We start from the raw sequence: 18,014 nt of genomic DNA, 5'->3' as shown, positions 1-18,014 counted from the left end.
GTTTGTGGGTCTTTCCGTCTTAAGTCTGGATTTGAGCAAGTGAAATGCATGCTCAATTGGGTTAAGATCTGGTGATTGACTTGGCCATTGCAGAATGTTCCACTTTTTTGCACTCATGAACTCCTGGGTAGCTTTGGCTGGATGCTTGGGGTCATTGTCCATCTGTGCTATGAAGCGCCGTCCGATCAACTTTGCGGCATTTGGCAGAATCTGGGCTGAAAGTATATCCCGGTACACTTCAGAATTCATCCGGCTACTCTTGTCTGCTGTTATGTCATCAATAAACACAAGTGACCCAGTGCCATTGAAAGCCATGCATGCCCATGCCATCATGTTGCCTCCACCATGTTTTACAGAGGATGTGGTGTGCCTTGGATCATGTGCGTTCCCTTTCTTCTCCAAACTTTTTTCTTACCATCATTCTGGTACAGGTTGATCTTTGTCTCATCTGTCCATAGAATACTTTTCCAGAACTGAGCTGGCTTCATGAGGTGTTTTTCAGCAAATTTAACTCTGGCCTGTCTAATTTTGGAATTGATGAATGGTTTGCATCTAGATGTGAACCCTTTGTATTTACTTTCATGGAGTCTTCTCTTTACTGTTGACTTAGAGACAGATACACCTACTTCACTGAGAGTGTTCTGGACTTCAGTTGATGTTGTGAACGGGTTCTTCTTCACCAAAGAAAGTATGCGGCGATCATCCACCACTGTTGTCATCCGTGGACGCCCAGGCCTTTTTGAGTTCCCAAGCTCACCAGTCAATTCCTTTTTTCTCAGAATGTACCCGACTGTTGATTTTGCTACTCCAAGCATGTCTGCTATCTCTCTGATGGATTTTTTCTTTTTTTTCAGCCTCAGGATGTTCTGCTTCACCTCAATTGAGAGTTCCTTAGACCGCATGTTGTCTGGTCACAGCAACAGCTTCCAAATGCAAAACCACACACCTGTAATCAACCCCAGACCTTTTAACTACTTCATTGATTACAGGTTAACGAGGGAGATGCCTTCAGAGTTAATTGCAGCCCTTAGAGTCCCTTGTCCAATTACTTTTGGTCCCTTGAAAAAGAGGAGGCTATGCATTACAGAGCTATGATTCCTAAACCCTTTCTCCGATTTGGATGTGAAAACTCTCCTATTGCAGCTGGGAGTGTGCACTTTCAGCCCATATTATATATATAATTGTATTTCTGAACATGTTTTTGTAAACAGCTAAAATAACAAAACTTGTGTCACTGTCCAAATATTTCTGGACCTAACTGTAAGACATTGTCTTATTTTTGGGGAAACATGGTATGTTGCTAGATATTCAGTACATAGGAGGCAAGGTAACCATGGCCTCCTAAACATGTAAGTTGTTTACAATGACTTGTGGGGGCTCATGCTGTATATATGAGGCTATGTGAAGGCTTTAGGAGGTACCAATGCTGTAAACTGGGGGAGATGTGGGGGCTCATGTTGTATTTAGGAAACTATGCGGGGGTTCATGCCATATTTAGGAGGCTATATGAGAGCTCATACTGTATTTAGGAGGCTACTTGGGGGCTCATGCTGTATATAGGGGGACATGTGGGGGCTCATGTTGTATTTAGGAGACTATGTGCGGATTCATGCCATATTTAGGAGGCTATGTGAAGGCTCATGCTGTATTTAGGAGGTTATGTGGACGCTCATGCTGTATATAGGGGGCTATGTGGTTCTCATACTTTATATACTGTAGGAGCTATTTGGGGACTCACATTGTATATAGAGGAGCTTTGTAGGGGCTCACACTGTATACAGAAGTGCTATGTGGAGGCTTACACTGTATATAGAGGTGCTATATGGGGGCTCATACTGTAGATATGGGGCTATGTGGTGGGCTCATCCAAGTTTAGTCCCCTGTGTTTAAGTGTAAGGTAACACTTTTATGTGAAAAGTATTAAAATAATAATGTAAAACAAATAAAACAAAACATGGGAACCACAATGCTTTAACCAAAAAGAAATAAAAAGCAAGTATAGTCAGAATTGCAGCAGCTACATCTGATCAGATCTGTGAAAATAGAACATGACAGTACAGTACTGTACAGTAATGATCGATATGAGAGGCCATAACTGCTGTTTTTGATTGTTACACTTCCCAACAAAAAATGCAATAAAAAGCATTACAAACTTCACAAATACCCCGAAATGGTACCAATAAAAACTTCAGACCACCACACAATTTTTTTTTTTAATTTCTTACAACGTTCAGAAGTTTTGAAACTACCAAAATAGTTAAAAAAAACTATAAAAACACTTGCATGTCACCATAATCATATTATCTTGCAAAATTATATTGCCTGGTAATTTTTACCATAAAAAATGCCATAAAAATATATTTTCAGTATATTTTCTGGAAAAAGAATGACGTCAAAACTACAAGTCATCCTGTAAAAACAGTAAGCCCTCATCTGGGCTTTCACAAAAAAAAAAAAAAAACTTTATGACTCTTGGAAGAATATGAGGAAAAAATGAAAACACAAAACCAAAAATTGTCTGCGTCCTTAAGGCTCCTTTCACATTGCGTTTCAGTGGCTCCGTCGGGGCATACGTCTGAAATCCCGCCCCTCCCCCCACAAAACGTGTTTCGGACGTATGCGCCGACTGGGCCATTGACTGTAATGGAGCAGACAGAGCAAGCGTGTGCTCTGTCTTGCACCATTTTCGGGTCTATACGCTTTCTGCAGGCGGATGTCCAGACGTAGCAGACTACGTTCAGGTGTCTGCCTGCAAAAAGCGTATATACCCGAAAATAGTGCAAGACAGAGCACACGCTTGCTTTGTCTGCTCCATTATACTCAATGGCACTGTCGGCGCATACGTCCTAAACACATTTTGTGGGGGGAGGGGCGGGATTTCAGACGTATGCCCCGACGGAGCCACTGAAACGCAATGTGAAAAGAGCCTTAGGGAATAATATGCTCAGGACAACAAGACCCAGGTTGTTCAGGTTGCTTTGTACGACAAGACCCAGTTTTCTTAGACAGTTCTGATCAATTAGGCCCAACTGTGATGATAAGAACTTAAGAGTTAAGAGTAGAAAATTGTTTACAAAAGTTCTAGAAATACTAGAATTCTAGTAATAGTTTCTCATTTCTGAAAATGATGGAGATCATAAGACCTAAGAAAGTCAAAAGGATTCTATTTACAATTTTTAACTCTCCATTTTCCACATGAATGGTTGTGCTTCTTCTATGTGTTTGAATCTATTTTGGCCACTAGCCGATTATCCTCAGTAAATGGAAGCTACTGAAGCTTTTCCAAATGTATAAAACATGCATTAAATCACTGTGGTCATCTTCTCTGGTATAAAATGCTCATTTAGTTCCTATTTTGGAAGAGATGCCCTAGAGGAAAGGACTCATATTAGTGAACTTCTGCAGAATTCCCATTTACAAACTGCAGAAGTTTAGCGTTAGGGAGAGAATTGCTTTCTTGGGCAGTATCACATCAGATCCTATGCACATGGAGCTTTGTAGTCAGATGGTACAACTAGCTCTGCTCAAGAGTTGGTACTTAGTAGCGCAGATGTGAGGTCACTAAGTTTAATAGTGACCGCAAATAAACTGAATGACATCACCCCTTATCGCTGCGGTTCAGTCATTCTCTGCCTGAAGCCACAGCATGTGGACATGTTCTGTGCCCATGTGTTGTGACTTTAGTATGTGGCAGACCTGGAATCGTCATGGCACTTCGTGTTTATTATGTCAGACCTGGGTGTTTGGGGTTAATAAAGGGGTGAAAGAGGGTGTTTCTTCGTATTTTAGTTCAAATAAAGGGATAAAGGATTTTTTTGTGTTTTTGTGTTTTATTTGTTTTCACTTACAGATTAGTAATGGAGGAGTCTCATAGACCTAGTAATTCCTATTACTAATCTAGGGCTTAATGGCAGCTCTGAGCCCATCTTACCCCAATTGCGACCACATCAGGGCAATCAGGATGACTCAGGTAAAATGCCGGGATTGTCATATCTAATGGATGCAATAATTCTGGGCGGCTGCAAGCTGCTATTTTTAGGCTGGGGTTCCCCATAACCATGGGTCTCCTTAGCCTGAGAATACCAAACCCCAGCTGTAGGCTTTATCATGACTGGGTATCAAAATTGGGGGGAACCGCATGCCAGTTTTTTAAAATTATTTAAGTGATTTTAAAATGGCTACATGCCCTTCCTCTTATTTTTATACACAACCAAGATGAGCACACGGATGGTGGCTGCTGCCTGTAGCTGTATACTTTATCTCTGCTGGGTATCATAATATTGGGGGACCCAGCACCATTTTTTTATTTATTTTTACACCATGATAGGGACCCACATAGTGTGTGCGATTGCAAGCAGTCAGACACACTGTCACACGGGGGGGGGGGGGGGTATGGTCTGACTGCAACCAATCACAGACGCTGTGACTGCCAGTGGGTGGGGGAAGCAGTGCATATGTATGAAGTTTAATATGCAGCCCCGGAAGTAGCATGTGCTGCCCCAGAAGTAGTGTTACAGACGCCTGGAAGACTGGTAAGTATAACACGCTTGCTTTTCCCTATTTTCCTTTTTTCCTTTCTTTTATTATTAATTACCCGAGTTACCAGATCCAGATAGGTACCCGGAGTTACCTGAGAACTCCAGGCCCGGGATAGTTGCACAGCTACTTCTGAAACCGCGCAGATCCAGATTTTTACAGTCCAGGTCCACCCATCACTAGTTACAACCAGAAAAAAAACAATTTGTTACATCAATATGGTGTAAATGTTTACACTGTAGTCCTATAATTGCACAGTTTTATTTTTGCTGCAGTACTTAGCTCAGCAAGTATTACTTGGATTGACACAAAATACCAGACTGAAACACTGTAAGGGGTACTTTGCACACTATGACATCGCTAGCCGATTGCTGCGATGCCGAGCGTGATAGTCCCCGCCCCGTCGCAGCTGCGATATCTTGTGATAGCTGCCGTAGCGAACATTACCACTACGGCAGCTTCACACGCACTTACCTGCCCTGCGACGTCGCTCTGGCCGGCGAACCGCCTCCTTCCTAAGGGGACGGGCCGTGTGGCGTCACAGCGACATCACACGGCAGGCGGCCAATAGAAGCGGAGGGGCGGAGATGAGCGGGACGTAAACATCCCGCCCACCTCCGTCCTTCCTCATTGCAGCTGGGACGCAGGTAACGTGATGTTCCTCGCTCATGCGGCTTCATACACAGCGATGTGTGCTGCCGCAGGAATGAGGAACAACATCGTACCGGTCACTGCAGCGACATTATGGAAATGCCCGACACTACACCGATCATACAATTTCAACACTTTTGTGCTCGTTAATCGTATTAAAAAGGATTCACATACTCCGATGTCAACAGTACGCCGGATGTGCGTCACTTTCGATTTGACCCCACCGACATCGCAGCTGCAATGTCGTAGTGTGCAAAGTACCCCTAAGGGTATGTGCACAAGTTGAGTATTTAGTTGCAGAAATTTCTGCACCATTTCTGCATCTCTTGGCAGAAAAAACTTCAGGATTCTCATTTACTTTGCTGGTTTTCTGACAAAACTGCACTCAAAATGCATAAAAAAAGTGATAAAAATGCACCGTGTGCACATAGCTAAGGTATATTGGAGTATGTGTCTGAGCAGCATAAAGCTTTGACTTACTATATCATGCAGCATACAAACTGAAGCTTGGGTTACTTTGAAATCCATGATCGGCAGCTGATGAGGAATTCATGTCAGATACTGAAGTTCTTTTAACTGGCTACTAAATTTATCAGTGGGGAGAACTGTATCATCACCAATATCATCTTTGGAAAAAAACAACACAAGGATGCAACAAGAGATGTAGAAAGACCAGCAACTTGTACAGTACATGTTCATTGCTTCCCTTGGGATTTTTGAGACTCTCAAGGTCAATGTTACATGCAACAGGAATTATAGGAAGAGGAATAGCAGCAGGTGCATGTGAAGTGTAACATTAAGTTATCCCAGGCACTGGCAGCTAGATTATAGGGCATAGTGATTATAGGCATATTGCTACTATCGAGCAAGGAAATCACTATTGGCTATTGCTTTGACACCCACTGTCATGATTGTTTCCGTTTTTGGAGACGAGTGACAGCCTCTCATCTCTATCGTGTTATCCACATTTAAATGTGGTTTTGTTTCCTTCAGTACCTAAATGGTTAATGTCAATTTTCTGCTGACAGCTTTTCCAGGAGTCTCTGCTGCAGTTGAGGTCAGCTGCACCTGCTTTGTAGAGACACACCCTTGTGCTTAAATAGCTAGGTCTCCCAACAATCCCTGCTGAAGATACCAAGCCATTTGTTCTTGGTGAAAGAACCTGTAGTCTTGTTGCTGCATTTGGACTTTATCCTTTGTTGTTTGCCCATGTTTGTCTTTCCTTTCCCTGTGTGTATTAGTTCAGCGGTAGAGTTAGCATCTGCCACCAGCCAAGGCACTAGTCAGGGCCACTACAGGATTTTTCTTAGGGTCTCAGGTTCCTGTTCGGCGACAGTTGAGAAGACTGTATAGGGTTTGGTTAGGATCGTAGGGTCAGCAGCAGTTGAGTGCAGGAGGTATCCATTTTTCCCACTCACTAGAGCTAGGGTCCACTATTTTCATTGTGTCCCCGGTGTTCCCCACTACCTGTTGTAGTGTTGTTTGTATTTTTGTAGTGCGTCCAGACTTCGGTTGGTCTAGAAGTGTCCGCCACATGTCAAAGCGTGACACCCTCCTTATAAAAAAAGTTTGTTTAAAAGAACTGAGAGTCCTCAGTAGTTGATACCTTTTAATGGCTAACTGAAAAGATGGTAATAATAGCAAGCTTTCGAGACTACTCAGGTCTCTTCATCAGGCATGGTATAACACTAAATCAGATTTAGTCAGCAAGCATATGCACCACCTGAACCATCCGGGATCAGTCATACCTAGACTGTGTCCTTTCCCTGGCACATACCCTGTGCCCTGACTCCATGGAGTTCTGGGTTTGCAGATTGAATTAGTGGAAAGAAATAGCAAAGTTTGCCGTGTATACTGTCATGTCCAGCCTTTCGAGTACTGTCAGAGTTTATGCAGGTGACTTTATCATGCCCAATTGGAACAAAATGTCCTCCACAAGCAGTGACAACCTTACATATGTCAAAATGAATTAGGAATGGATCAGGCCCAATTTTCATTCCCCTAGGGATCTAAATGATTTGATGAGCAGATTGATCCATGGAAGATCCAGTTCAAATAAAATCTCCTGAAATTCGTAGTCTCAAGTGAGTTCGAACATTTTGAGATTTGATTCAAGGTTCACATATAAGAAAAACTTGCCCACCACCATTTCCCACATTGTTAGAGCATCAAAGAAGGGACTAATGTCATTTTACGTTGCTTCTTGGGCCTCCGCATAATGCCCTGCAGCTTCCACATCTTACAAATTATCATTCCGTGGTCAGTACCGGTGCCATCACAGATCAGCGGTTCCATCTCCAGAGTCATTGGTTAAATCTCTCCCGCTCTTATGATCAGCGTGATCCTCTCTCGCCAGTAAAGTGGAAGCCTCTTGTAGTCAGTGAGTTTCTCTCTCTCCTCTCCCCTACATGTGTTTTCCAAGCAGTTACAAGCCTTCCATTACTGAGAATTAAGCAAATGTATTTGCCGCAATTCAAATTTTGGGGGTAAATTCTGCAAAATCTGAAAATTCGAGTTTCAAAAGATCCACTCATCTCTACTTGTATAATTTCTTTAATTATGACACTGTGTACAGTGTGGTTTCAATTTCATATTAATTCTTTCGGTTTCCAAAGTTCTTATGTTTTTCTAATTTTCAGAAAAATAAACTTTTCTTAAAATAATTGCTTTTTGTATCACTGCATTCCAAAAGTCATCACATTTTTATTTTTTCACCTACAGAGCAATATAATGGCTTGTTTTTTGGTAGATGATTTGTTGTTTTTCTTGCTATCATTTTAATGTGCACACATCTATTTAAATTGCTGTTTTTAGGACGCAAGAATAATGGAATATAGATTTTTTTTATTTATTTATTTTTTTTACAGCACTTACCATGCGAGATAAATAACAAGGTTATTTTATAGTATGGGTTGTTACAGATGTGTTGCTACCAATTATGTGTCATTTTTTTATCCAAAATGTTAACATTTTCTAAACACGACTTTATTTTATATCTTTTTATACTATTTTAGATCTTTCAGTGTTATACTTTTCCGCAATCTATTATGTTCTGCCTTTAGAAATACCTGCTCCTGCTTTGGCAACCCATCGACACACCCAAACATCACTTTACAGGGGCTTAACAAGGTAGTCCTCTCCCTCTAAATACCCACTAAAGAGCCATCCTCCACATTTACCATGGCATAAAAGACCCAACTGAGTTCAAGTAGAAAAGTAGTGGCCTTTTTCTCTTCCCTGAGTACTGCTCAGCACAAAAAGTAAGGGATTTAAAGGGAAGTTGTCACCAGATTTGGGGACTATAAGCTGCGGCCACTACCAGTGAGCTCTCATATACAGCATTCTAATATGCTGTATATAAGAGCCCAGGCTGCTCTGTATAACCTAAAAAAAACACTTTTATAAATACTCAACTATGGAGCGGTCCGGTCTGATGGGTGTCACTGATCTCCTCTCTGCGGTGATCGCCATCCTCCTTCTACCCCGCCCAGTGTTGAAAACACCATCTATAGCTTCTGCATTGTCCGGCATTGGTGTCCTGAACAGGCGCACTCTGATCTGATTCACTCGTCACCTCCTGCTGCTGCCACCACTGACTTCTGGGACCCTGTCTCCACTCCACCTGGAATAGAGGCACTTCTTCTCTTCCCTCACCTGTCTCTCAGACCTCCTAGGGTACTGCAAAGCTATCACAAAAAATGGATGCCTCCTCTAAGATATGGTCTTTGACGTCCAATTTATCCTCCCCCTCAACTCTCTAATACGCAAACCTTGACAAAGGCCATGTCTGGCCGAAACGTTGGCTTTGCTTAAATTCTGGTTGAGGTGTTATTTTCCTTTTGCAGATATTCTATTAATGCTAGGGATTTAAATATAACTATTTTAGTTTTTTCTTCCTTTAGCACATCCCTATTTGCAGTTGAGCTTGGCCTTAGGGGTACTTCTCACATAGCAAGATCGCTGCTGAGTCACAGGTTTTGTGATGTACCAGTGACCTCATCAGCGATCTCGCTGTGTGTGACACTAAGCAGTGACCTGGCCCCTACTGTGAAATCGCTGATCGTTACACACTGTTCTGGTTCATTTTTTGCTCATTGGTCTCCCGGTGTGCAGCACACATCGGTGGGAGACCAACGAGCACCGACTCTGTGTAAGCAGCGTACGCTGGTAACCAGGGTAAATATCGGGTAACTAAGCAAAGCGCTTTGCTTGGTTACCCAATATTTACCCTGGTTACCAGCGTACACCGCTTAGCGCTGGCTTCCTGCACACGTAGCCAGGGTAAATATTGGGTAACTAAGCAAAGCGCTTTTTCTTAGTAACCCGATATGTACCCTCGCTACGTGTGCAGGGAGCCAGCGCAAAGCGGTGTACGCTGGTAACCAGGGTAAATATCGGGTAACCAAGCAAAGCACTTTGCTTAGTTACCCGATATTTTCCCTAGTTACCAAGCGCAGCATCGTTACAGAAGTTGCTGATTGACAGCTCACCAGCGACCATGTAGCGTCGCACCAGTGATCCTGACCAGGTCATATCGTGGTCGGAATCGCTGGTATGTCATTTAGTGAGACGGTACCCTAACTTCTCTATTCTGGTGGAGGAACATATGACCAGACATGACATGTCTATCAGCTTCCTTCAACTGAAAGCATCTTTCCTATGTTTTACAAATGGAGGATACTGATGAACAAGTCTGGTCACATTCTTCTCCATTAGTGGCCATTATGAGAACACAATAGCTTTGCAATTTGTGCGGAAGTAGGAGAATTGTTTTATATATATTAATGCAAAAATATAGAAAAAGCACTCCTATAGCATTAAATAATATGCAGGTGCACGTATATTGTGGTCAATATCCAGACACATACATATAAACACTATGCAACAACCCCATGCAATGAGGTCACCTTGTCACTGGTGGGCGGCATATATACTTTTTGATCCAGAAATATTCACTTATTACCATATATTTTTTAAGTGTCTTATATTTCAGAAAGTGCCACAAACTGATGTCCCCAACGCATTTCCAAAAATAACAATAACTTTGCCTACTCCTTTAATGCACATGAGTAGAACAAAATAATTCTCAGGGAATTATTTATGCTATAAGTTTATCAAAGAAGTTATAAAGGAAGAAATTTAGATGTGGGGAAGAGAGCATACAATTGGGTGATACCCTAGGGAGGAAGAGTAGGTAAGTTCTGGTAACCCTCTCCTGGCGGATTTCTGATGGGCACAACTTCTATGTAGACATGAAGAAATATAGCTGCTCCTGCCCGGTGGCTGGTGGAGGAATCCTCCAGGAAATATTGAATGCAGTTGGATAAAAACATGTTCGGTGGGTTGTGCTGATGGAGTAATCCGATTCATCAACAATAATGATAACAAGGTTTATTTATTCACAACGTGTTTGTATCATCACCATTATCAGGTGAACAAAACATATTTTTTTCCACTTAAAATGCGTTGTGAAGAAAATCCCTTTTTATCATCATTGTTCAGGAATCAGTTTACTCCAGCAGCACAGCCCACCTAAAACGTTTATATCCAACTGGAGTCAAAGAATTTATCAAAACATTCAGACTGAGAGGAATCCAAATATTGGTTTTAATCAGATTGCTCTAATTCAGCAAAATGGCTGTGGGATGATATTTTGCTGGCTTCTGAGGGCCAAATAGGGGTTAAAGGAAAAATCTCTTTTGCCCTCCATCCACCTTTTCCAACACTAAAGAATGAGGAATAAGGCTAGGGTTAGATTTATTAGTCTTAGAGATGAGGCTTGGGTTAGAATCACAAGGGTTAGGACTACGGTTGAGTCTAGATTAGACTTGGAGCTACAATGTGAACATTTAGGGTTAGTGATCAGGCTTGGGTTAGAACCACAAGGGTTAGGTCTAGGGATGGGTCCAGATTAGGATTGGGGCTAGACTGTGAATATTTAAGGTTAGCGATGAGGCTTGGTTAGAACCAAAAGGGTTATGGCTAGGGTTGAGTGTAGATTAAGTTTGGAGCTAGAGTTTGAACATTTAGGGTTAGGGGTGAGGCTAGGGTTAGAAACACAAGGGTTAGAGCTGCGGTTGAGTCTAGATTAGGCATGGAGCTAGAGTTTGAGCATTTACAGTTAAGGATGAGGCAAGGGTTAGAACCACAAGGGTTAGGTCTAGGGCTAAGTCTAGATTAGGCTTTGAGCTAGAGTTTGAATATTTCGGGTTAGTAATAAGGCTATGGTTAGAATCACAAGGGTTAGGGCTAGTGATGAGTCTAGATTAGGCTGAGAGGTAGAGTTTGAACATTTAGGGTTAGTGATGAGGCTAGGGTTAGAGCTACAAGGGTTAGGGCTAGGGTTGAGTATAGATTAGGCTTGGAGCTAGAGTGTGAATATTTATGGTAAGTGATGAGGTTAGGGTTAGAACCACAAGGGTTAGGGCTAGAGATGAGTTTAGATTAGGCTTGGAGCTCGAGTGTGATCATTTAGGGTTAGGGATGAGGCTAGGATTAGAGCCACAATAATTAGGGCTAGGGTTGAGTTTAGATTAGGCTTGTAGCTAGAGTGTGAACATATATGGTAAGCGATGAGGTTAGGCTTAGAACCACAAGGGTTAGGGCTAGAGATGAGTTTAGATTAGGCTTGGAGCTAGAGCGTGATCATTTAGGGTTAGGGATGAGGCTAGGATTAGAGCCACAAGGGTTAGGGTTGAGTTTAGTTTAGGCTTGGAGCTAGAGTTTGAACATTTAGGGTTAGGGATGAGACTAGGGTTGCAAACAAAAGTGCTACGGTTGAGGCAGGGGGTCACACATGTTATTGGTGTCAAAAATGTGTGCCATACCCCACATGACCACACAGAACCTAATTAGTGACAGTAGAAGCGCCAAAAGACCTGAATTAAGAAGAAGACCAAAAAGGAGGCAGAGTAGTACTGGGCAGGGAACTGTGGCAGCATGACAGGTGAGAGGAGGGCAGAGAAGAAGAAAGTACCATGGTTTTTTGTTTTTACAACCCTTTCCATGCTGATTAGATTTGTTTTAAATGTATTCAATGCAAATTAAATTGACCAACCTGATTTGAGCAAATATGCCCAAACCAAATTTTTAGGGATTCATTAAGCGCAAGCATGGGAACATAATTAAAAGGGCTTTTATGGGACTAGAAATGCATAGTGTCTCTGTCCTCTACCATAATCTATAAGGTGCACAGACCTATTATATTTTATATAGACATTTTGCAATATGTGACCAAGCCCATAGACCAGAGAGGCGCTGTTTCTGGAAGAAAAATGGCATGTTTTCTATGTTTAACTGAAAAATCTCCTTAAAATGCTATTCACGCAGAATGATGGTTTCATTTTAACATTTTGACAATCACATAGCTCAAACCTGCGATCATAACATATTTGCTTCACAAATAATGAAGAAGTTAGGCACCAGCAAACACTTCTGAGACAAAACCACACAAAAATAAATAATCGCTTCATATATTATTTGTCTTTGGCTGCTCATTATTCATGCTAACAAAGGTGCGCTGTTTCTGGGCTTAGTTTCGCTATGATGGAGTACATAATTATCAGGAGAGGCAGAAGAATCAACTCTACTAATAGTATTTACTTTCCTAATGACAGAGTTGTAGTGGCCTGAATTTATCAACGTCTTCCTTCCGTTTATTGCTGTTACTCGGCTGCCGGGTGACGGTAATATTGCCATCTTTGTTCTGGAGACATTTAAATATTTCATTACTTTACTTTTTTGTATTATAATTTGTTACATTTTGGAGTTTCAGAAGACATAAGTAATAGCATTGCTTCTTCCTTGAAGGAAAATACTTTGCAAACCTGCTGAAAAACATTGGATGCCCAGCCAATATATATATAGATACATTGCATGCAAAGTATTATTGAAAGAAGTGATAAGTACTGCGAAAGTATTCAGCCCCCTTGATTTTTTCAACCTTTTCCCACATTTCAGGCTTCAAACATAAAGATAAAAATGTTAATGTTCTGGTGAAGAATCAACAACAAGTGGGACACAATTGTGAAGTTGAACGAAATTTATTGCTTATTTAAAATTTTTGAAAAAAATAAATTACTGAAAATTGGGGCGTGCAATATTATTCATCCCGTTTAAGTTAATACTTTGTAGTGCCACCTTTTGCTGTGATTACAGCTGCAGTCACTTGGGGTATGTGTCTATCAGTTTTGCACATAGAGAGACTGAAATTCTTGCCCATTCTTCCTTTGTAAATAACTCGAGCTGAGTGAGGTTGGATGGAGAGCGTTTGTGAACAGCAGTTTTCAGCTTTTTCCACAGATTCTCGACTGGATTCAGGTCTGGACTGTGACTTGGCCATTCTAAAGGGTGCTTTACACGGTGCGACATCGCTAGCGATTGCTAGCGATATCGAGCGCGATAGCACCTGCCCCCGTCGTTCGTGCGACATTTGGTGCTCGCTGCCGTAGCGAACATCATCGCTACGGCAGCGTCACACGCACATACCTTGTCAGCGACGTCGCTGTGGTCGACGAACAATCCCTTCCTCAAGGGGGAGGTGCTTTCGGCGTCAAAGTGACGTCACTGCGGCATCACTAAGCGGCCGGCCAATAGAAGCAGAGAGGCGGAGATGAGCGGGACGTAACATCCCGCCCACCTCCTTCCTTCCACATTGCCGGTGGACACCGGTAAGGAGATGTTCGTCGCTCCTGCGGTGTCACACATAGTGATGTGTGGTGCCGCAGGAGCGACGAACAACATCGTACCTGTTGCAGCAGCGATATTAAGGAAAGGAGCGACGTGTCAACGATCACCATTTTTGAACAATTTTGCGATCGTTGATCGTTGCTCCTTGGTGTCACACGCTGTGATGTCGCTACCGGCGCCGGATGTGTGTCACTAACGACGTGACCCCGGCAATATATCGGTAGCGATGTCGCAGCGTGTAAAGCACCCTTAACACCTGGATAAGTTTATTTGTGACCATTCCATTGTAGATTTTGCTTTATGTTTTGGATCATTGTATTGTTGCAATACAAATCTCTGTCCTAGTTTCAGGTCTTTTGCAGACTCCAACAGGTTTTCTTCAAGAATGGTCCTGTATTTGGCTCCATCCATCTTCCCATCAATTTTAACCATCTTCCCTGTCCCTGCTGAAGAAAGGCAGGCCCAAACCATGATGCTGCCACCACCATGTTTGACAGTGGGGATGAACTATGTTGCTTTTACGCCAAACATATCGTTTGGCATTGTGCCCAAAAAGTTTGATGTTTTTATCTGACCAGAGCACCTTCTTCCACATGTTTGGTGTGTCTCCCAGGTGGCTTGTGGCAAACTTTAAACAACACTTTTTATGGATTTCTTTGAGAAAACGCTTTCTTGCCACTCTTCCATACAGGCCAGATTTGTGCAGTCTACGACTGATTGTTGTCCTATGGACAGACTCTCCCATCTCAGCTGTAGATCTCTGCAGTTCATCCAGAGTGATCATGGGCCTCTTGGCTGCATCTCTGATCAGTCTTCTCCTTGTTTGACATGACATTTTTGAGGGATGGACAGGTCTTGGTAGATTTGCAGTGGTATGATACTCCTTCCATTTCAATATGATCGCTTACACAGTGCTTCTTGGGATGTTTAAAGTTTTGGAAATCTTTTTGCAATCAAATCCGGCTTTAAACCTCTCCACAACAGTATCACGGACCTGCCTGTTGTGTTCCTTGGTCTTCATGATGCTCTCTGTGCTTTAAAAAGAACACTGAGACTATCACAGAGCAGGTGCATTTATACGGAGACTTGATTACACACAGGTGGCTTATATTTATCATCATCAGTCATCTAGGACAACATTGGATCATTCAGAGATCCTCAATTAACTTCTGGAGTGAGTTTGCTGCACTGAAAGTAAAGGGGCCAAATTGCATGCCCCAATTTTCAGTTTTTTTATTTTTTACAAAAATGTAAAATAAGCAATAAATAAATTTCGTTTAACTTCACAATTGTGTCCCACTTGTTGTTAATTCTTCACCATAAAATTTATTTATGTTTGAAGCCTGAAATGTGGGAAAAGGTTGAAAAATTCAAGGGAGCCGAATACTTTCGCAAGACGCTGTGTGTATATATATATATATATATATATATATATATATATATATTTATTTAAAACTATATGTATATCACACGTGTAAGATATGTGCAGATTACTTGTATACCAGCCCGTAGCCCATACTTATGTTCACTTTTCAACACCATTTTGAAATGTAATTATTAATTTAATCTACAAGAAAATGTAATTGATTTTTTGTTATAAATACATTACATGACAAATCTTGTACCCATCCTGAGTTACAGCCTTTATAACTGTCATGATTGTGGCACGAACTGATGTGATCTCGAGGGGAACAGGGATCAGAAGGTTACAGATAATTGTTGATCACAGATCCGCTTTAGTCATTTACCCGGAGTTGGAGCGTATTTAATTCCATCCGGTACTGAAGGGATTAAGGTTTCATATCCTGCAGTGATCTAACAGGTAGTTGAAACCTAATCTGCAGCCACTCACTTCTGCTAAAAATATTCGCTCATCATTCCTCCCAATGCTGGCTATAGCTCATACCTATGCTGTCCACTTTGAAACAGCCAATCTCTGGAGTAGCTGAGGTGTCACTTCTGTTGCAGCTGAGAAGCTCTTGCTGGAGACGGTGTGAAGTGTTATTTGTTGTATCTTTCCCCACTTATTTGTCTTACCTTCCTCTTGTTTTCTTATTGCAGTAGCAAAACTAGCATCTTGCTGGCCTTCTTTAGTGAGGGTGAGTTCAGGGTCAGTAAGGGCCTAGGCATATGACGGGGGGGAAGGACCTGACTACGGAAATTAGGGAGTGCAAGGATCAGACTTAAGTCAGTGTTAGGAGGTGATCCCTCTCCCAGCTTTCTAGCAACAGGGCCTTCCATTGTATTGCTACCCTGGTGTACCCTTTGTGTTGCACCACTCAATGGGAGTCCTCTCATACCTGATGTGACACCTGGAGTCACATCTTGGCAATACCAAACAGGAGCTGTATTCACAATTCTGCTGGTTGTCATTGGAAATTGTTGGTAAGTGTAGGGACAGGCATACCCCTGATAGCTCACTGAATAGTGGGACAGTAGTTTCTACATCAGATTACATTATTTGCAGAGCAAAAGCAAGTCTACCAACAAAACAGTGTACACGGACATTGATACAGCAAGGAATGCTGGGAGATTTAAGCTCTTAAATTTGTAGAATTGTTAATACAGAGCTACCGTGAAATGGAAGCTGTAACTCATGATCAGTACACGATAAGTGATACATTGTAACTTCATAGTAATTCAGATTTTGATGTAGAATATGTATGATGGCTATGGTGGATTGTCTGCATTACTGGTGTAACCATTTAGAAATTCCTTCTTAAAATGTAACTTGTCATAAGATTCTAATTTATCTACTTATTTTACTTGCTTATATAGCATCATTAATTTCCACAGAGCTTTCCAGACATCATCATATAATTTGGGTCCTTCATGGACCGCCAGAACAGACAGATGCCCCCTTAATCCTGATTGTGAACTTTAGCCCTTTTAGTCCAGATAGCCATCTCTAAATGAAGAGTCATATAGAGGTTTTGGACTATCCATAAAGACATCATGGCTGACCAGCACTGAAGAAGCTCTTTGCTTCGCACCTTGACCCCACTTATTAATACTGGCAAGTAATTTTGACAATGGATGAACAGCCACCTCTGAACTGCCACACATGTACCACGTGAGGTTGAAATGCCAGAAATGTCTGATTTGAGCATAACCCTTTAATTATGTAGTCATCTGCATATATCTAGATTGTGTGTGGCATGCACAGTATGTGATGTTTAATGAGAACCAACCATCAGGATTTTGCTATAAGGGATAAAGGCAGTGCCATACAAGCAGTAAGATAATGAATCCAGGCATAACTGTTGTAGGAAGATCGGATGCTCGGTTGCAGAAATATCTTTAAAGGGAACCTGTCACCACTTTATTGCCCTATAAGCTGCGGCCAGCACCAGTGACTTCTTATATACAGCATTCTAACATGCTGTATATAAGAGCCCAGGCCGCTGTGTACAGTAGAACATAAAAAACACTTTATAATTCTTACCAAAACCGGTCGCTGCGGTGGATGTGGTTCAGATTGGCGTCTTCATCCTCCGGTGTCAGCGCCGCCTCTTTCGGCCATCTTCATCCTCCATCTTCTGAATCCGCGGTGCATGACGCGTCCGACGTCATACACACTCACCGGCATTCAGGTCCTGAGCAGGCGCACTTTGATCTGCCCTGAGCAGGGCAGATCAAGGTATTGTAGTGCGCATGCGCAGGACCGGCGAGTGTGTATGACATAGATGCGTCATGCACACAGGCTTCAGAAAGATACATGAGGTGCCCGTGATGAGGGTTGTAGGCTTCCGTCTTATGGCCATAACACCAACTAAAAACCTCAGATTTTTTTGTACAGGATACAGCCAGGCCCCTTTCGGTTAGGCCTTGCATATTAGAGTTCCTGTCCCTGTATGATGCGCTGTTGGAGTACGGCTTGGCAGCCCGCCTGATCTAATTGTATGGGCATCGCCTAATAGGCTGCGGTCTTGTGACTGTGTTATCTGCATGTGTGAACAGCGCTCTATGCAAGCCATCAGTGTGCAGTTTTACCATCCAGCAATCGCCCCCTACTGTTTGGAACTGTGTGTGTGATTTGCTCCTCCTGCACCTGTGATGCCTCCACTTAGTGGGGGCTTAGATGTATCCTGTTGGAGTAGTAGTTTTTGGCCTAGGTAACATACAACTGCAGTTCCATC

At 42.2% G+C, this 18,014-nt stretch overlaps 1 protein-coding gene across 4 annotated transcripts in view; it reads left to right on the top strand.

Moving 5' to 3' along the window:
• KCNIP4 (potassium voltage-gated channel interacting protein 4) overlaps positions 1-18,014 on the top strand; it is a 1,162,298-nt gene that overhangs the window by 975,444 nt on the left and 168,840 nt on the right. The gene's annotated exons all lie outside the window — the stretch shown is intronic.

This window comes from Anomaloglossus baeobatrachus, chromosome 1 (genome assembly GCF_048569485.1).
Source record: "Anomaloglossus baeobatrachus isolate aAnoBae1 chromosome 1, aAnoBae1.hap1, whole genome shotgun sequence".
NCBI lineage: Eukaryota > Metazoa > Chordata > Amphibia > Anura > Aromobatidae > Anomaloglossus > Anomaloglossus baeobatrachus.
The sequence above is the reverse complement of the archived record's forward strand: the minus strand, read 5'-3'. Positions and strand labels throughout refer to the sequence as shown.